Genomic DNA, 22515 nt, shown 5'->3' with positions numbered 1-22515 from the left:
TAAGAGCTGGTGCATGAACATACAAAGGTGACTCAAGTTCAAAGGTTGAGAGTAGACTATTGGTAGCCCAGAGCTGGTATCTATCATGTGTCACCCAAAATTAGTGTATTAGTTCTATTCTGGTGACTCAGTCTCATATGACACAATAAAACAACAACAAATCAAGCATTTGCCAGCCAAGAAGTTCTTGATCTCCTTGGAGTGACTAGTCAACCTCATGAGTGGCATAGAGGGTTGGAAGGTACCTAGAGGGAGAAAATAGGGACCAGCGCCCATGTGAGTCCTAGTCTGGGCTCAGACACACCACATGGGTGGCATTGCCAACTCCAGCTGATCCTACCCACTAGAAAGAGATGAAAGTTTAAGGATGACACTCCAAAACATGGGGCTTCTTGAGGCTTTGCTAAATAGGGTACTACTTGTTTAGGGACAATACTGTTAAGTCCTTTCTAATTTCAGCCAGGACAGATGAAGCTTCTGTGAACATTCTTGGTGCACATATGAACTGATTTCTGCTTGTCTTATACCTAGGGTGGGATTACTTGATTACAATTAATTAAAATTGAAATAATGTTCATGTTAACTTTAGTAGATCCTGACAGTTTTCTAGAGTGTTTAGACTAAGTCACGCTCCCAGTAGGATGACAGTGCCAGAACTCCACATTCTTTTCACTATTTGGTGAGGTCATTGTCATTACTTAAAAAAAGAAATATAGCTCTTCTAGTGGATTCAGTGGTACTTCATTGTGATTTTCATTCATATTTTCCTGAATAATTAATGATTTAAAGTACCTTTTCATATGCTTATTGGTTATGTTGATATCCTTTTTGAATTACCTGTTCATCTTTTTTCCTTATTGCTTTGTAGAAGTCTTTTCTTATTAATATATAGAAGTTCTCAATATACATCTTTAATATTCACCTTTTATTTATATCTGAATAACACATATCTTTATCCTATTAAGATATAGTGTCTTTGAGTGGCAAAACATTTTAATTTTAATTCAGTTTAACTTATCAGCATTTTGTTTATTGTTAGAGTACATTTTCCTCTTTGAGAAATCTTTGTTTAACTCAAGGGTATGGATATACTCTCTTTTGTTTCCTTCTACATGCTTAATTTTTCTCATTATTCCAATTGTTCTAACAGCAGATTTAAAATGAACATTATTTCACCCACAGCACGTTTGTGGAAAAGCAAGTGACTGTGTTAGCATGATTCTGGGCTCTCTTTCCTGTTAACCTTGTACCATTACTGCAATGTGATAATTTTACTGTGGTTACAGAAGAAATTTTAATATCTGGGAGTATATTCCCTTTAAAATTATATTTTTAAAAAGATATTTCTTCAGTTTTCTTGATCTTTCTGACATCATTCATACATATGTATATTATCAAAATTTATCTAGGATAATTTTTCTTATACCTGAAAAATTTCCTTTCCTTTTTAATTTCAGTGTATGCATCTTAAAAATATGCATCTCAGGTTTATTTTAGACATTTTATTGTCTAAAATACATTTATTTTGCCTTCATTTGTGAAGCACATATTTGCTGATGTAGTGAATTCTAGATTGGCAGGTTTATTTTTTTTTAACTTTCAAATTGTTTTCAAGAAGTGGATCTTTTTGTTGTTGTTGTTTGCTCTCATTGTTTCTGATGAAAAGTTAGCAGTAGTTAGGCCCTTTGAAGAGAATTTTATTTTTTGTTTCATTTTTTTCCCCCCTTCTGGCTACCATTTTCTTAAAAAACTTTTTTAGAATGGTTTTAGATTAACAGAGGAATTAGGAAGACAATTCTGAGAATTTTCATATTCCCTGTACCCAGTTTCCAGTTAATATGTTACATTAGTGTGGTACACTGGTTACAATTCCTGAACCAATATTGATACATTATTAACGGAAATCCATACTTTATTTAGATTTCCTTATTAAACCCATCTATTAAATTTTTAATCTCAATTGCTTTTGCTGCTGTTTCAATTCTAGAACTAATGTAAAATGTGTCTCCTGTGTAAATCCACAGCATTAGCCTAAGAAGTAAAATGGAAGAGGATCCTAGGCTTAAATGGGCAATATTCATATTATAGTATCAACCTTTTATTTAGAAGTCAACCATAACAATTCAGTTCAGTTCAGTCACTCAATCATGTCCGACTCTTTGCGACCCCATGAATCACAGCACGCCAGGCTTCCCTGTCCATCGCCAACTCCCGGAGTTCACTCAAACTCATGTCCATCGAGTTGGTGATGCCATCCAGCCATCTCATTCTCTGTCATTCCCTTCTCTTCCTGACCCCAATCCCTCCCAGCATCAGAGTCTTTTCCAGTGAGTCAACTAGTCACATGAGGTGGCCAAAGTATTGCAGTTTCAGCTTTAGTATCAGTCCTTCCAATGAACACCCAGGACTGATCTCCTTTAGAATGGACTGGTTGGATCTCCTTGCAGTCCAAGGGACTCTCAAGAGTCTTCTCCAGCACCATAGTTCAAAAGCATCAATTCTTCGGCAATCAGCTTTCTTCACAGTCCAACTCTCACATCCATACATGACCACTGGAAAAACCATAGCCTTGACTAGATGGACCTTGGTTGGCAAAGTAATGTCTCTGCTTTTTAAGGTGCTATCTAGGTTGGTCATAACTTTCCTTCCAAGGAGTAAGCGTCTTTTAATTTCATGGCTGCAATCAACATCTGCAGTGATTTTTGAGCCCCAAAAAATAAAGAGTGACACTGTTTCCACTGTTTCCCCATCTATTTGCCATGAGGTGATGGGACCAGATGCCATGATCTTAGTTTTCTGAATGGTGAGCTTTGAGCCAACTTTTTCACTCTCCTCTTTCACTTTCATCAAGAAGCTTTTTAGTTCCTCTTCAATTAAAAATACTTATTTCACATTTGTTTATTTTAAAATGTTTAAAAATACATACATACATATAAACATTTTTGGTAAAACCAGAATTTCACATGAGACCCTGAAGGGCTATCCCATAGGTAAAAGGTAAGAATTGCCCTAAGAATGGGTGAAACCAAGACTTGACTTTAACAATGATTCCTTTTTTTGTCTGTGAGAAGAAAACGGAATCCTTTCTGAAGAGAGATATTCCCTAAATGCTTGTACACAATGTCCAGCATCCAGTCAAAAGGTATACCGAAATTAAAAAGCATGTAATCAAAAGCCAAATGAAAAACATAAAACAGAGCCTTTGGTAAGACAGATACTGGAGATACTAGACAGACTTTAAATAAATACAGTTAAAATTTCAAGAAAATTAAAGTAAAAATGAAAAATTTCACCCATTTAAGCCTAAGATCCTCTTCTGTTTTACTTCTTAGGCTAATCCTGTAGATTTACCTAGATGCCATCATTTAAACAGATTCTTGGGCTTCTCTGATGGGTTAGCAGGTAAAGAATCTGCACGAAATGCAGGAGACCTGTGTTTGACCTCTGGATTGGGAAGATCCTCTGGAGGAGGAAATGGTAACCCACTTCAGTATTCTTGCCTAAATATTCCCATGGACAGAGAAGCCTGTTGGACTACAGTCCAAAGAGTTGCAAAAAGACAGACAGTACTGAGTGACTAAACACATAAACAGATTCTCAATGTATATGAGCTGTTCATTCATTCAACAAGTATCTATTCAATGCTAACTCCATGCCAGATTTTATGCTATTCAAGGCATATTATGGTGAGCAAAACACATGTGGTCACTGTCTCCATGAAACCTATGGTTCTAGGGTAGGAACAGATATTAATAAAATGGCATAAAAATAGAAACTACAAATTAAGAAAATTGTTGAAAAGTAAATGTGCACTTCTGTGAGAGCATAGAGGGATCACATATTGTCTGGGAGTTGCCAAACAAAGTCTCATTATGTTGAGATTTTACCTAAAGTAACATGTAATTTCTGTCATTACCCTGAATAATCGGCAAGGTGAATGATTTTCAGTTACAACTGAAGTCAAAGCTTTTTTTTCTGAATGTAGCACAAAATTTCTAATAATCACAAGATCATCACAATAATAAAATTCCAATGTGTAGGAGGTATCCCACAAGACTACATAGTATGTGGGTAGGATGGCCCTTATTTTAAGAATTGTTCTATTTAATGGCATAGGTGGGTGGCATAGAGATAGAGAAAAAAAGAGAGTTCTTTGTTACATAGTACTAAGTAAAGTTAGATATTCAGTGTGTTATTTTAAAATTTCATTTATGTTCCAGGTTGGTGCTGATAGATGGAAAGAAGGATGTGCTAATATTTTTTCAGGGCAAGTCACATTTACTCCTGGCCCTTGGGCATAAATTTCCATGCATATGCAAAAATGGTGAAGTTGACTATCTCAGAAGAGAGTTTCTGCAAACACTATTGTCATTGGAAATGCTACTAATTTTGCTCTTGCAGCTTTGCCAAGGAAGCACTATGAAAAAAAGGAATGTAGGCATAAATGTGTGTAGTATTCTCAAGGAATGGCAAGCATGACCAGGATGTGGAAGAGAAGCAGAATGGAGTAGAAAAAATAGATTGTACCAGATTATGGGTTGAGGGGTACCTTGCAAAAAATTGGTAGCTATTGGGGGAGCCACTGAAATGGTTGTGTGTATGTGTCGGGGAAAATATCTGTTATTTGGTAAAATTGCTCTGAGAAACCTCAGAAAGGAGATTGAAAAGAGGAAAGCTCTAGACTGTGAGACAGGTTGGAGCACATTCTCAGTCTGCTAAGAGGTGACGCTCAAGTATTTCAGAAATATCACCTCTGATTAAGTCATCTCTTTGTTTTTGTGTGGTTGCTTTTGGAAAAAGTCCAACAAATGGGAATTTTAATGAATCTGAATGGATTGAGATACACTAATGGTTTGAAAACCCTCACTTTTAGGAGAATTGATCTGTTTGAATAATTTGAGTTCTTTAGGTGATTTTCATATTACTTAAAGCATTCTGTGTTCTGACCTTTTGCTTTTTGACTCCCTCAAACCCTGCTGCCCCACAGTTTAAGAATACATCAATATAAATATACAAGGAAATCCTCAACTTTATCATTTGCTACTGTGCCCTGGACAGTTCTGATGGAAATCATTTCAGAAGTCTCCCTAATTAAAATGGAAACCCATTGTGTCAGTTTGTGTGACAAAGCTGGAGCACATTTGAATGTTTGTTTGAATACAGCTTTTAGGCTATTGACAGGAATTTGAGACCAAGGCCAAGCTTAGTAGCATGGGCCCTGAGAAAGACCAAAGCCAGACATGAATGTTTACTGACAGGCGGTTAAGCAAAACAGCTACTCTGCTGTTTGTCTTTGTCCTGGATATTTGCTTCTTATTAATGTTTTAGGATGTATTCTTCCTTTGCTGAATCCATTATTAATCAGAGAACAGACATTGTGTTCCCATTGTTTGTTCTTGCTCAGGTTGATGGAGGAAAAAAATGTATTAGATATAGTTAGAAGAAGTTGTATTTTCTAATTACTATTAGAACAAATAGAACAAGATTTCTAAGATACTTTGTACTTTTGGTTGGTTTTAGGTAAGAAAATGTATATCTTAACACTAGATTGCAAAGAATGATTTCACAAATTCTCTAAAATCTTTCCCCTGTTCCCTGGGAATTTTAGTGACTTATAAAAGCAATTATGCTGATGAATTTTTGTGATGTAAAGAATACACTGGATTTTGTGTCTCATAGGCCAACGAAGCATTGTTATTTGGGATGATGTTACTATATTTATATGCAGTTTAATTATTGCTTTATAATAATGGAATAATATTATATTGTTTTTTTTTTTAATATAATGGATGTATGTATTTACAATTCTCTTTCCTTTAACAACCATATGGTTTAGAGATAAAGTGACTGAGGCCCAGAGAGTTTAAATAACTTGCCCAATATCAACCACCTATAAATAAAGACATTGATATTCAAATTTAAGTCTGTCGCCAAAGAGCCTATTTTTTTCCTAACACACCCTGCTGCTTTTTTATAGAGATAAATGTCACACCAAATTATTTTCCTTTTTCTACTAAGGGTAAGAGGATGAGCAAGGAGGAGCAGTGCCTTGACAACACGAAGCAGTAAGACCTCATTGTAATAAAAAATGGCAGCCAATCTTCTGGTGGCCTGCTCATTAGCGTCTGAAAATAAAGAATTCTGTTCTGGTGGCAGCAAATTCTTGGCAAGAAAGAAGCAAAATACAAACACTTTGAAGTATGCCTCTACTGTTACTTCTATGTGAGGGAATTATACTTTCTTTTTATTTTCCCAAAGTGTTAATTTCAGGAAAATCAAATCTCCACTTCAGTTTGACCTGAATGGAATCTGTGAAGCCTTGTAACTTACTGCCTGATGGATGATGTCATGGTGAGTGGCATGTACAAGGATGGAGTCAGTGATCCCAAACTTTCCAAAGCTTGATTTGTATTTTAAAAATGGATATGTCTAGCCAAAAGGAAAGATACATTCAGTGGTGAGGAAGCAGATTTTGGCACTTTAAAAGTCCATATTATTAAATTGTGCAATTGGAATTATATCAGGAATTAACAAACCATAGGCCCTTGGACCAAATCTCCAACATGTGAGATCTGTTTTTATATAGTCCCTCCAAGTTAAGAATGATCTTTACATTTTAGAGGGTTGTAAACAAAACAAACAAAAATCTTCAAAAGCAAAGAATATGTGAGAGACCTTATGTGGTACTCAAAGCCTCCAAATGTTTGCTATCTGCCTATTTACATAAAAAGTTTGCCTATTTCTGAACTAAACGATGGAGGTTAAGCTATCTGAACATTTATCAATTCTATTCCATGTAGCTTGCCTTAGAGAAATAATAGATTTGGGCTTGAATCCTATTTACTGCTTGTGTGAACTTGGGCAGAATACACAATGTTTTTGAGGCACCCTTACTCATTCTTGAAATAAATATAATATTACCTATGTCATAATATAGTCAGGAGGATTCTATATGTAAAAATAATTTTAAGTGCCAAAAGCAGATTGCAAAGTAGAATATTGGGTATAATCTCATCGTCATAAAAATGTTTGTTTTTATGATTATAATCACATGAAAAATGCCTGGGAACATAGACTCTGAATTGTTAACAGTGGCAGACAAATCCTGGAGAGTGAGAATAAAATAAAGATTTTACTCTTTATTCTATATAGTTCCATATGAAAACTTTTATAAGGCACTACTTTGTTAATTGTCACCTAATGGTAATTTAAAAAATTTTGGCATAGAGTAGCGATAGGCCAAGTGTCACTCCTTTCTTGCTCCTTAAAGAAGGAAGAAAGATTCTCCGGATAGCTGTTTCTAATTTGTGGATTGGAACAGCATTAAGCTCAGATTTTTAGGAGAATAAACATGCAGTGTTTTAAAATGTATTTTATAGTTTAACAGCTTTGACATCTTGACTTCTCAAAGGGAAACAAGATTCACTAATTCACCAATTTCCGGGTTTAGCCTCTAACTATCTGGCAAGATAAGGTGTCCTCACATTAGGGTATCATTTTCTCATGTCTCATGTGGGGAAGATTCCACCATTTGCATGTCCTTCTGGAGTCTCTTTTGTCCCTCAATTCAAATTCATGGATAGCTTAGTCTAACCTTAGGAACCCAATGCTTCTGTTATTGTAGGCTGTTACTGAAATTCTGTCTGTAACTTATAAGAAATTAAAGGCATAGTTAGTCACCTTCTCTGGATAAGGAAATGGCAGCCCACTCCAGTATTCTTGCCTGGAGAATCCTGTGGATTCAGGAGTCTGGTGGGCTGCTGTCCATAGGGTTGCACAGAGTTGGACATGACTGAGGTGACTTAGCAAGCATGCATGCATCGGAGATGGAAATGGCAATCTACTGCAGTGTTCCTGCCTGGAGAATCCCAGGGACAGAGGAGCCTGGTGGACTGCCGTCTATGGGGTCACATGGAGTTGGACACGACTGAAGCGACTTAGCAGCAGCAGCAGCAGTCACCTTTTCCTTACATTATAGATTAACTGGGGCTCCACAAGGTCTGTAAAAATTCAGGATTCCCTTAGGCCAATAAGCAGCATTGTTTGTCATGGTTTGGCTATGGAGAAGCTTCATTCAGATATATAATGAAACTTGAAAGAGCCCAGTTTCACTTGAAGTTGAGTAAACATCTCCATTAGCATTGTTCCTAAATTTCATGACTTCTTACTAATGCTGCTATAACTGTTGGAGTTCCAAGACTTCCAAAATCCCCTCATTAAATATCTCAAAATAACCCAAACTTCCTCTAGGTCCCCCAAACCATAGGATCCTAGGTAAGGTCACTTGAGCTTCTCGCCAAGACTGATGACTGCTCTTGTCCTCTGTCATTGCAGTGCTCTTTCGTTCTTTGCACAGACCCTGGATATCATGTCCCGTAATGCCCATTCTTCCAGGACCAGTTTGCCTGTCTCAGGTTCCTCTCCAACTAGGATTCTGAATCGCCCTCACCCTCTATCTTCCTGAGCTGTGTCATCCATCTTCACCATCTCTTTTCGCCTAGCACTCTCTCCACTGTCCCTAAGATTGCCATTATTCATCTATCCTTTGGACCTTTATGGAAACAAAAAGATTGTTCTGTCATTTTTGAGACTGCACCTAAGAACTGCATTTTGGACTCTTTTGTTGACTATGAGGGCTACTCCATTTCTTCTAAGGGATTCCTGCCCACAGTAGTAGACAGACATCTGAGTTAAATTCACCCATTCCAGTCCATTTAAGTTCACTGATACCTAGAATGTCTACGTTCACTCTTGCCATCTCCTTTTGACCACTTCCAATTTGCCTTGATTCATGGACCTAACATTCCAGGTTCCTATGCAATATTGCTCTTTACAGCACTGGACCTTGCTTCTATCAGCAGTCACATCCACAACTGGGTATTGGTTTTGTTTTGGCTCCATCCCTTCATTCTTTCTGGAGTTATTTCTCCACTGATCTCCAGTAGCATACTGGGCACCTACCGACCTGGGGAATTCCTCATTCAGTATCCTATCTTTTTGCATTTTCATACTGTTCATGGGGTTCTCAAGGCAAGTATACTGAAGTGGTTTGCCATTCTCTTCTCCAGTGACCACATTCTGTCAGACCTCTCCACCATGACCCGCCCGTTTTGGGTGGCCCCACACAGCATGGCTTAGTTTCATTGAGTTAGACAGGGCTGTGGTCCATATGATCAGATCGACTAGTTTTCTGTGATTATGATTTCACTATGTCTGCCCTCTCATGCCCTCTCGCAGTACCTACCGTCTCATTTGGGTTTCTCTTACCTTGGTCGTGGGGTATCTCTTCACGGCTACTCCAGCAAAGAGCAGCCGCTGAACCTTACCTTGGACGAGTGGTATCTGCTCCCTGCCGCCACTCCTGATCTTGAACTTGGAGTAGCTCCTCTCGGCCATCCTGTGCCGGCGCAGCTGCCGCCACTTGGACATGGGGAGCGCCCCTCCGTCACGCTTCTGCACGTGGTTGGTGTGCGTGCTGGGAGCCAGCATCGCGTCTGTGTGCTGGGAGAAAAGGAAAGATATAAGCATCTGAATGCAGAGTTCCAAAGAATAGTAAGGAGAGATAAGAAAGCCTTCCTCAGCGATCAATGCAAAGAAATAGAGGAAAACAACAGAATAGGAAAAACAAAAGATCTCTTCAAGAAAATAAGAGATACCAAGGGAACATTTCATGCAAAGATGGGCTCGATAAAGGACAGAAATGGTGTGGACCTAACAGAAACAGAAGATATTAAGAAGAGGTGGCAAGAATACACAGAAGAACTGTACAGAAAAGATCTTCATGACCAAGATAATCATGATGGTGTGATCACTGACCTAGAGCCAGACATCTTGGAATATGAAGTCAAGTGGGCCTTAGAAAGCATCACTATGAACAAAGCTAGTGGAGGTGATGGGATTCCAGTTGAGCTATTTCAAATCCTGAAAGATGATGCTGTGAAAGTGCTACACTCAATATGCCAGCAAATTTGGAAAACTCAGCAGTGGCCACAGGACTGGAAGAGGTCAGTCTTCATTCCAATCCCAAAGAAAGGCAATGCCAAAGAATGCTCAAACTACTGCACAAATGCACTCATCTCACATGCCAGTAAATTCATGCTCAAAATTCTCCAAGCCAGGCTTCAGCAATACGTGAAACATGAACTTTCAGATGTTCAAGCTGGTTTGAGAAAAGGCAGAGGAACCAGAGATTAAATTGCCAACATCCACTGGATCATGGAAAAAGCAAGAGAGTTTCAGAAAAACATCTATTTCTGCTTCATTGACTGTGCCAAAGCCTTGACTGTGTGGATCACAACAAACTGTGGAAAATTCTAAAAGAGATGGGAACACCAGACCCACCTGACCTGCCTTTTGAGAAACCTGTATGCAAGTCAGGAAGCAACAGTTAGAACTGGACATGGAACAATGGACTGGTTTCAAATAGGAAAAGGAGTACGTCAAGGCTGTATATTGTCACCCTGCTTATTTAACTTACATGCAGAGTACATCATGAGGAACGCTGGGCTAGAAGAAGCACAAGCTGGAATCAAGATTGCTGGGAGAAATATCAATAACCTCAGATATGCAGATGACACCACCCTTATTGCAGAAAGTGAAGAGGAACTAAAAAGCCTCTTGATGAAAGTGAGAGAGGAGAGTGAAAAGTTTGGCTTGAAGCTCAACATTCAGAAAAACAAGATCATGGCATCTGGTCCCATCACTTCATGGGAAATAGATGGGGAAACAGTGGAAACAGTGTCAGACTTTATTTTTGGGGGCTCCAAAATCACTGCGGATGCTGATTGCAGCCATGAAATTAAAAGATGCTTACTCCTTGGAAGGAAAGTGATGACCAACAGAGATAGTATATTAAAAAGCAGAGACGTTACTTTGCCAACAATGGTCCATCTAGTCAAGGCTATGGTTTTTCCAGTGGTCATGTATGGATGTGAGAGTTGGACTGTGAAGAAAGCTGATTGCCGAAGAATTGATGCTTTTGAACTGTGGTGCTGGAGAAGTCTCTTGAGAGTCCCTTGGACTGCAAGGAGATCCAACCAGTCCATTCTAAAGGAGATCAGTCCTGGGTGTTCTTTGGAAGGACTGATGCTAAAGCTGAAACTGCAATACTTTGGCCACCTCATGCGACGAGTTGACTCACTGGAAAAGACTCTGATGCTGGGAGGGATTAGGGGCGGGAAGAGAAGGGGACGACAGAGAGTGAGATGGCTGGATGGCATCACTGACTCAATGGAGGTGAATTTGATTGAACTCTGGGAGTTGTTGATGGACAGGGAGTCCTGGCGTGCTGTGATTCATGGGGTCACAAAGAGTCAGACACGACTGAAAGACTGAACTACACTCAACTGAACTGAATAGTACTGTTAGGTAGTTAAAATAGGAAAAAGGAGTCCAAAATGGTGGTGATTAAAAGACAAAGAAGGGAAAGGCCTGCGAAAATAGAACAAAGAAAGGTCCAAGGTACACACTCCCCCCACAGTACATTTGTCTCCTTTTTTGCAGACAGCTTGTGACAATTAGCTGAAATTCCAATACTTTGACCACCTCATGCGACAAGTTGACTCACTGGAAAAGAGTCTGATGCTGGGAGGGATTGGGGGTAGGAGGAGACAGGGATGACAGAGAATGAGATGGCTGGATGGCATCCCCGACTCGATGGACATGAGTTTGTGTGAACTCCGGAAGTTGGTGATGGACAGGGAGGCCTGGCGTGATGTGGTTCATGGGGTCGCAAAGAGTCGGACACGACTGAGCGACTGAACTGAACTGGTGACAATTAGTTGCTTGGTTGACAATTAATTGCATTATTTTCTAGGTGTGTCCCGATCAAATGATTTGAAAGGGGTGTGATTAGGGACAGACACTTTTTTTTTTTGCATTGTATCAGCTTTTTGCCTTTGGCATTTTGGGAACTCTATTTAGTAAGAGGAAAAATCAGGGTAGCTTGAATCTTCTTTTACTAAAGTCTTTGCTGAGAAACAGTAGGCTAGGGTAGTTGCTCCTGTAGGGCTCTATGGGACAGAGGCTGAATTCAGGCAAAACTGAAAAGCTCGGCAGTAGGCATTTAGCTGAGGCTTTCATATAGGGAAGAAATAAAAATCATTTTGGATAGAGCAGAATGAAATAAAACAACTATCAACTTAAAAACATGTAAAACCATTAAAGTGTCCAAAGAAATTAGAGTTGATTGTCATAAAGTCGTATATATATATATATATATATATACTGTACCTTCTTAAAATATAAAATTTATCTCTATAAATGTTCTAAAGGGGTGTGTGTGTGTGTGTGTGTGTGTGTGAGTTATAGTGAGCAACTACCTGTGGACCAGACACTGTTAATTACTAGAGATACTGACTAAAGACCATGTTCTTATCCCTAAGAAGTTTATGGCCTTGGTGGCGATGATCTTACATATATATAACCTAGCTAGTTTTCCTTAACTGTTCCTTTTCCTCCAATTTGTACTATATTTTATCAGGCACGGCAGGTGATATCCAGCAATGGGTGATATGACCGTCGTCAAATTCAAAAAACAAAGATCATGGCATCTGGTCCCATCACTTCATGGGAATTAGATGGAAAAACAGTGGAAACAGTGTCAGACTTTATTTTTTTGGGCTCCAAAATCACTGCAGATGCCAATTGCAGCCATGAAATTAAAAGACGCTTACTCCTTGGAAGGAAAGTTATGACCAACCTAGATAGTATATTAAAAATCAGAGATATTACTTTGCCAACCAAGGTCCGTCTAGTCAAGGCTATGGTTTTTCCAGTGGTCATGTATGGATGTGAGAGTTGGACTGTGAAGAAAGCTGATTGCCGAAGAATTGATGCTTTTGAATTGTGGTTCTGGAGAAGACTCTTGAGAGTCCCTTGGACTGCAAGGAGATCCAACCAGTCCATTCTAAAGGAGATCAATCCTGGGTGTTCATTGGAAGGACTGATGCTAAAGCTGAAACTGCAATACTTTGGCCACCTCGTGTGACAAGTTGACTCACTGGAAAAGACTCTGATGCTGGGAAAGGTTGGGGGCGGGAGGAGAAGGGGATGACAGAGAATGAGATGGCTGGATGGCATCATCAACTCTATGGACATGAGTTTGAGTGAACTCTGGGAGTTGTTGATGGACAGGGAGGCCTGGCGTGCTGTGATTCATGGGGTCGCAAAGAGTTGGACACGATTGAGCGACTGAACTGAACTGAAAAATGTAATTATCTGCTAAGGGGCATAAAGTATCACCTTCATTAACAAACATTCATTAAATTCTTGCTCTCTGTAGCGCATTTTCCAGCCACTAATTAGGCAAATAAAGACAATATAAGACAACGTTACCCCGTTTGTTACTTTGTTACTCAGGGTATTTCCTAAAACAAAAAACGATGATACAAGGTAGTCTCAATCAGTTCTAAAGAATATTTCAGATCTAAATTCTCTAGGAGATTAGAAAATTTGGTAATCACCCCTACCTGGAACTGGCAGGTGAGGAGGCTTTGTGGAGGAAATCATCTGGTTATGTCCAGAAATAAAGCCCTACCTGTGCCCAGGGTTTTCAAGGGTGGAATTAGACTAACCAAGTTTATTAAATTGCCTTCCCTTCCTTTTCTGGCCTTTTTCTTTTACTCTTTGCATTCTGTGTGCCAAGGTGACTGCATTCAGTGCAGTCATATGGTGACCCATTGTTCATTTCTTGTTAGCTGAATTAGGAAAAATGGTTGAGATGGATTGAGATGGGCAGCAGCAGCCTTCATGCCATCCTGAGAGTAATTAAATGTAACAGAGCAAGTATGGAAATAATCCTGGGTTCTTCACTTCCCTGAGTGCCAGTTCAGGCCTTGAAATCCCCCTGTGCCAATGATTAGCTAACTGGTTATCTGGATGTTGTGCCACAATGTAGACTTTTGGCTTAGAGTCCTACGTCATGGCAGAAATGAACGTTCATTCTGAACTTTGCCTTGATGTCTTCAAATGTTGTTTCACACATAGGATATAATTGGAGAATTTCTGTCGTAATTCTGTCATACTATTTCAAGTTCAGCTTTTGGTTTCCTAATAGTCTAAAATGTCACATGCATTTTTATTTTAAAAATATAAATGGTACACAGTTTATTGTGCTACATTCATGTGTATGTGAAATGTGTGTGTGTGTGTGTGTTTATGCGTGTGTGTGTATTTCCTCCCCCTAAAGAGGTGACTTCTTTAAAGGAAATGAAAATAAAATTTTCATAGGGTGTAGGGCAGAGCAAATGCTCATCACAGACTTATCTGACAAGTCTCTTTCAAGAACCTGTCCACAGACTGAAGATTCACTCTTTGCTCAATTTGCATCCTTGGCCCAATAAATGTTTTATGACCTCCCTCTATGAGCACTCACAGCCAGAAGGAGGTAATGCAAAATTGATCTGTATATTAAAACTGCTGAGCCAAGCGGGCTTGCTCCTGGAATTACACTGATTATGTGTATGTGTGATTCAACAGGCCCTATCGAAACACCAGAATATTTGAAAAGACACCCACCAGCTGCATTTTTTATACATATAGCTTCTTCCTTCCCTCTTCCTCTTAACCCTGTGGACCAACTCCCCTTTGGGCTCATGAATAGCAATAATGTTTGCAGAAAAGAAAATGCTTCCCCATAAGGCTTCACAACCTATTATTTCTAGAATATAAAGAAAGACATGGACTTTGGACTCAAACACACAGGGGTTGGACTCCCACCTTCATCATTTATTTGCTTTGTGAATTTGGGCCAATTATTATATCTCTCTGGGCCTCATATTGATATCTTAAAGTGGAGATAATAACATCCATCTGCTCAAATTATTGCAAATACAACCAGTATAGTTAGGCTTTGGCTGTCTGTAATGCAAAGAGTCAGACACGACTGAGCAACTGAACTGAACTGAACTGAATGTAAAATGATGTCTATTTCCTTTACTATCCTTGTAACAGTGGTGTGAGTTAATAGTAGCATGATGGATTTCCTTAAATCATGCCCTAATTATTTTTGGAAGTGACGCCAGGTTCTCTCTTACATGGGCTGATATAAGGTTCTTCATTCTGGTGTTTTTTTTACTTGCTGCCAAGATATTCATTTATATAACAGCTGTTTCTTATTGAGTACCTATTTTATACCAGGAACTTCTCTCACCCTTGGGTTATATCATGAGTGGGACAGACAAGATCCCTGATTTCCTGAAACTTAGAGATGATTGCAAGTAGCAGGTGAGGAAATCACACAAGAAAGATAAACAGTTATAGATAAAGACAAATTCTCCAGAGGAAATAGAGCAGTGACTCTACAGACATTGACTAGAAAGGTGGTGTGAGGGAGCAACATTAGCGATGGTGGTAGGAAAGTCTTCTCTGATGAGCTGACATTTGACCTAAAATCTACGTGGTGAGATGGATCTCACATGTGAAGATCAGAGGTGAAGGAAGAACATTCCAGATTGAAGGAACAAAGAGAAAGAATGACCGAATTAGACTGACTGAGGGAAGGGGGCTAAGATTCCTGTCACCCATTCCAACATGTGTGCTTTCCCTCATGCCTTCAAACAAGTCTCCAACACTAGCTGCGTGTCCCAGAATTTGACACTCTCTCCCCGAAGAAAGCATCAGATTCCAGAGGTTAATAAGGGCTTAGTCTAACAAGACTGTTCCCCACTTCAGGTTGTTACCTGCACTTCTCATTCACTGGCTATTAATCAGTGGTTCCTATTGCCCCATCTTTGCATTTGATTAGTCTCACAGAACTCAGAAAACCAGTTTATTTACTAGACAGTAAATTACAAGCCAGTTTATTACATAGAATATGGGAGGATACATAGGGCAAGTTATGGAGAACAGAAGCAGAGCTTCTGTATCTTCTCTAAGCAGGTCACTTCCCCAAATCTCCAAGTGTTCACCAATCCAGAAACTCTCCAATCCTGTCCTTCTGGGTTTTTATGGAGACTTCATTACATAAGTACAATTGATTAAATCATTGGCCATTGCCAATTAATTCAACCTCCAGCCCCTCTTCCCTCCCCAGAGGTCAGGGGAGTAGAACTGAGAGTTAAAACTCTTTAATCCTCTGGTTTCTCTGGTAACCAGCCAGTGTCCTTAGGTGACCTAGGGTCTTTTCAAAAGTCACCTCATTAACATAACAAAAGCTACTTTTATTGTTCTTATCACTTAGGAAATTCCAAAGGTTTAAGGAACTCTTGTGCCAGAAAAAGAGAGGAACACCAAGTATATGTATTTCATATTATAAATCACAATATCACAGGAAGAAAAAGTGAGAAAAAGATAGTGGTACAAGATGACCCTGAGAGTTGTGCAGGGACCTGATCGTGTATGACAGTAGGCAATTAGAATGATTGGGAGAGGGACTCCTCGGCGGTCCAGTGGCTAAGACTGCACTCACAAAGCAGGGGTCCCAGGTTTGATCCTAGGTCATGGAACTAGGAGGGTTTCCCTGGTGGCTCAGATGGTAAAGAATCTGCCTGCAATGCCAGAAACCTGGGTTCAATCCCTGGTTTGGGAAGATCCCCTGGAGAAGAAAATGGCAACCCATTCCAGTATTCTTGCCTAGAGAATTCCATGGACAGTCTGGCAGGCTATAGTCCATAGGGTTGCAAAGATTCAGATGAGTGACTATCACTCACATGGAACTAGAAAGTGTTTATCACTACAAACAAAGCTAGTGGAGATGATGAAATTCCAGCTGAGCTATTTCAAATCCTAAAATATGTTGCTGTTAAAGTGCTGCACTCAATTTATGTCAGCAAATTTGTAAAGCTCAGCAGTGATCACAGGACTGGAAAAGGTCTGCTTTCATTCTAACCCCAAAGAAGGGCAATGCTAAGGAATGTTCATACTACCATTCAATTGCTCTAGTTTCACATGCTAGCAAAGTAATGCTCAAAATCCTTCAAACTAGGATTCAGCAGTACATGAACTGAGAAATTCCAGATGAACAAGCTGGATTTAGAAAAGGCAGAGGAAGCAGAGATCAAATTGCCAAATCTTCTGGATTGTAGAAGGAAGGAAATTCTGCAAAGGAATTCCAGAAAAACATCTGCTTCACTGACTATGCTAAAACTTTCGACTGTGTGAATCACAACAAACTGTGGAAAATTCTTCAAGAGTTGGGAATGCCAGACCAATTTACTGTCTCCTAAGAAACATGTTTGCAGGACAAGAAGCAACAGTTAGAACCGGACATGGAACAACGGATGGGTTCCAAATTGGGAAAGGAGTATGTCAAGGCTGTATATTGTCACCTGCTTATTTAACATCTATGCAGAGTACATCATGAAAAAATGCCAGGCTGGATGAACTACAAGTAGGAATCAAGATTGCCAGGAGAAATATCAACAACCTCAGATATGCAGATGATGCCACCCTTATGGCAGAAAGTGAAGAGGAGCTAGAAAGCCTCTTGATGAGGGTGAAAAAGGAGAGTAAAAAAGTTGGCTTAAAACTCAACATTAAAAAACTAAGATCATGGCATTCAGTCCAATCACTTCATGGCAAATAGATGGGGAAAAAATGGAAACAGTGACAGATTTTTTTTTCTCTTGGACTTCAAAATCACTGTGGACAGTAACTGCAGCTATGAAATTAAAAGATACTTGCTACTTGGAAGAAAAGCTATGATAAACCTAGACAGTGTATTAAAATGCAGAGGAATCATTTTGCAGACAAAGATCCATATAGTCAAAACTATAGTTTTTCCAGTAGTCGTGTTTAGATATGAGAGTTAGACCATAAAGAAGGCTGATCACTGAAGGATTGATGCTTTCAAATTGTGGTGCTGGAGAAGACTCTTGAGACAGCAGGGAGATCAAACTGGTCAATATGAAAGGAAATCAATCCTGAATATTCAATGGTGGACTGATGCTGAAGCTCCAATATTTTGGCCACCTGATGCGAAGAACTGACTTATTGGAAGAGACTCTGTGGCTGGGAAAGATTGAGGGCAGGAGCAGAAGGGGTGACAGAGGATGAGATAGTGGGATAACATCACTGACTGAATGGATATATATTTAAAAATACATTATTAAACTCAATTTCACTGGTTTCTTTTGCTTTCTTTTGATGTATCTACCAGAAATTTAAAATTACAAATGCAACTTAAATTATATCTCTGTTGGACAGTACTGTTCTAGACTATTCAGCCCACAAATAAGGATGATTATTTGAAGTAATATAGGAAATATTAATTTTAGTAATATAGAAAGAACACACACATGTAGATATTTAAGAGAGATTATATGCTCTAAAATGCAATCCATCTTAGATACATTTATAGATTTATTCGCTTTCTGAATTAGAATCTTATTTCTTACAATTTTTTTTCAGCTTCTTTTTTTCTAGTAAACAATTGGATTTATAGAATTTTTCTTTGATTTTTGGTACACCTCTCCTCCCTTTCATTTTATTATCTCTGACCAGTTTCAAGGCTTTGAAAATGACCCAACTATGACACTCCAAAATAAGTTCTGAGGATCCATTGAGAAACTATCATCCTAACGCTGAGTCTCCGTTTCTCACTGCTGAGTTATTTATAGCTCTCCATTCACAGCAGTCCCCTGAGCATTGCAATTATGTCTCTCTCACCACCTGCATCTTCTCCCTCCCTCCCTTCACCCTCTTGCGTTGTATATGTGCATAGGCACTTTGGATTTTGTAGATTTTCAGAATGTATGCTGTTTAAGAATGTAAACTAATCTAATAGAAAAGCTTTAATAAGGAACACAATATCAGACAAATCCTACAGTAGAGGATTTTGTTGAATATCAGTCAGGAACCCTGTTATATTTGAAATTAAGTAGAGCTGACTCACTGGAAAAGAGTCTGATGCTAGGAAGGATTGGGGGTGGGAGGAGACGGGGACGACAGAGAATGAGATGGCTGGATGGCATCGCCGACTCGATGGACACGAGTTTGGGTGAACTCTGGGAGTTGGTGATGGACAGGGAGGCCTGGCGTGCTGTGATTCATGGGGTCGCAAAGAGTCGGACACGACTGAGAGACTGAACTGAACGGAACTGAACTGAGCATCTAGTACTAGTGACATGAATGAAGTTGATACTTGGATATGCAGCAAATTCACTGCATATAAATTTAAATATTAAAGAACAATGAGGTTATACATATCTGAAAAATTGCTTTGGCCCATGCCCAGTAGAAATTTGCATAAGCTTAGAATTATGCAGTTATTTCTATATCTCTGAAACCATTACAAAACTTGAATGGACATTTTTTGATGGTTTATAGATTTTTTTCTATGGATTGAAGTCTTCCTACAAAATATTTTTATATACTTATACAAAAATACCAAATGAAAGTAACCCGATAAATGTAATATGTAAGTTAGTCTATGAATACAGAAGGGTCTGCTAAATATCCGGGGATGATAAGTACTTTCTACTTGTGTACTTTAGACGAAAATATAGTCACAACTTATAATCACTTATATTTAGCCTATGTGCTTCTATATGTGTGTAACAGTCCATAAAATAAATAGCAACATATTATATCATTAGTGTCAGACCTTTACTTCTACTTTTTATATTACGAAAATAGAGCTTAATTTTGAGGTATATGGATGAAATATTTACAGCATGTTTACTACGCAGGCTTTCTGAATGTCTGCTCTGTGCAGGTGCTTCTTTACATTAGCCTAATGTAGCCACTGAAACTGATGGTCATCTTGTGGTTATGTATAGAAGCATTCCTGCTTTAAAGTATTTGGGTGTGATGGGATATCAGGTCAACAACTCAGATGTTCAGGAAGAAAACAGTTCTTTGTATTATATGTACATTTTCTCTATAAATTTGATTTTTTTAATAGAAGAAGAGAATTACTTTTAGCTGTTTGAACTTGGGAAAGTCACTTCAACAATCAATCTAAGTTCTGCTTCGCTTTGTGTAAAATGGAGATACTAATATCTTAAGAAGCTGCTTTAAAGATTAAAATTGCAAGTCACTTATAGACTTATGGTTTTCTTTATTCAGTGGTCTATAATCTGTTTCTCTCTTTATTTACTTAGATGTTCAAATTGTCCCATACTTGCTAGTGGGAGAATGAAAGCCCCTTCTAGATGAGAGCCCATTTTCTTAACATCCTTGCAATGATACAATACCATTTTATGATTTAAAAGAAAGCTTTATGTTGTATCAGTATATCACATCCAAAAAGTATACATTAGGCAAAGGCATTTTCAGACACCTCAGAATAGAGATCCAGACTGTGGTTTGCAATAACACAAAGCTATTATAAAATACCTGAAGAACCACCTCGTTACGGAGGATGCAACACCTGTAGGAGGTGTCTGTGATAGCAAGCACTGGAGCAATAACCTAAAGTGTTGTTTGCTCTATTCATAGGTGGGAGGCTGGGATAACCCTCTGATTTTTTTTAATGAAGTTTGTTACTTGCTTCAAAAAATATTAACCCCCATAAAGAAGAGCATAGTTACCAAAATAGAATTCTAATATTTAAAAAAATTGAAGTATAGTTGTTTTACAATCTTGTGTTAGTTTCTTGTGTACAGAAAAGTGATTCAGTTGTATGTATATAATGTATATATATTATTTTTCCATTATCATTTATTACTGGATATGAATATATTTCCCTGTGCTATAGTAGGACCATGTTATTTGTCTATTTTATATAGGTTGTGTAGGTAATCCTAAACTCTTAATTTATCCTTCCCCCCACTTTCCCCTTTGGTAACTATAAGTTTATTTTCTGTATCTGTGAGTCTGTTTCTGTTTCATAAATAAGTTCATTTGTGTCATATTTTAGATTCTACAAATAAATGATATATGCTATTTGGCTTTCTTTTTCTGACTTACTGCACTTAGTACGAATATCTCTAGGTTCATCCATGTTGCTACAAATGTCATTATTTCTTTTTTTATAGCTAAGTAGTATTCCATTGTATATTTATATACCACATCTTCTTTATACATTCCTCTGTGGTGAACATTTAGATTGCTTCCATGTGTTGCTATAAACATTGGAGTGAGTGCATCTTTTTAAAATAAAGTTTTCTCTGGGTATATGTCCAAGAGTAGGATTGTTGGATCATATGACAGCTTTAGTTTTAGTCTTTTGAGGTACCTCCATACTGTTAGTGACTGTACCAATTTACATTTCCACTAACAGTGAAGGAGGGTTCCCTTTCCACCATACCATCTCCAGCATTTGGTAGAGTTTATAATGATGTCCATTCTGATTGCTGTGAGATAACTCATTGTAGTTTTGAATGGCATTTCTCTAATGTTACCAACGTTGAGCATCTTTTTATATGCTTATTGGTCATCTGTATGTCTCCTTTGGAGAAATGTCTATTTAGGCACTCAATCCTTTTTTTTTTCCATTGGGTTGTTTTATAATTTTTTTATTGAACTGTATGAGCTCTTTGTCTATTTTGGAAATTAAGGCCTTGTAGTTCACATCATCTGCAAATAGTTTCTCCTAACCTGTAGGTTGTCTTTTCATTTTGTTTACGGTTTCCTTTGCTGTGCAAAAGCTTATAGGCTTGATTCAGCCCAAACCAATTTTTGCTTTTATCTCTACTATCTTGGGGGATTGACCTAAGAAAAAATCAGCAAAATTTATGTCAGAGGCTATTTTCTAGGAGTTTTATGGTGTCATATGTTACATTTAAATCTTTAAACCATTTTTAGTTTATTCTTTTGTATGGTATGAAAGTGTATTCTAACTTCATTGATTAACATGTGACTGTTGAGTTTTCCTGACAACTCTTCCTGTAGAGACTGTTTCTTCTTCATTATACAGAATTCTAAAGTTTTTGCTCAGATTTTCAGGAAGCTGAAGAAATGAAATTACCAGAAGGAACTATGGGGTGAGTGGGGTTGTACTTTACTTCTTCTTCCTACCTTTAGGCAAAATTGCTGGTAAGTTGCTGGTAAGTCACTTCAGTCGTGTCCAACTCTGTGTGACACCATAGACGGCAGCCTACCAGGCTCCCCCGTCCCTAAGATTCTCCAGGCAAGAACACTGGAGTGGGTTACCATTTCCTTCTCCAATGCATGAAAGTGAAAAGTGAAAGTGAAGTCACTCAGTCATGTCTGACTCGTAGCAACCCCATGGACTGCAGCCTACCAGGCTCCTCCGTCCATGGGATTCTCTAGGCAAGAGTATTGGAGTGGCTTGCCATTGCCTTCTCCATTAGGCAAAATTAGATTCAAGCTATTCTAGACACATGATATTATTTCTTAAAGACCTCCTGAAATAGGAGATCCCATAGCCTTCTATGGGATAGAATAGTCCATTTTGACATCTACTGATACTTACTGCCTGAAATTCTGTGTTTCTATGAGTACTGTGACCTACTTGGGGATTAAACCTTCTCTTCTTGTTCTGTACTCAAAGAAAATTAAAATTCTGGTCATGTTCTCTCCAAAGTGTCTGTAAAAGAGTAGTTTTCAAATTTATGGTGACTTAATATATGTAGTCTCTACTTCCAAAGGGAAGTGAATTTCCTAAATTTC

This window comes from Moschus berezovskii, chromosome 7 (assembly GCF_049115385.1).
Source record: "Moschus berezovskii isolate FMDL1 chromosome 7, NW_MosBer_1.0, whole genome shotgun sequence".
Taxonomy (NCBI): Eukaryota; Metazoa; Chordata; class Mammalia; order Artiodactyla; family Moschidae; genus Moschus; species Moschus berezovskii.
The sequence above is the reverse complement of the archived record's forward strand: the minus strand, read 5'-3'. Positions refer to the sequence as shown.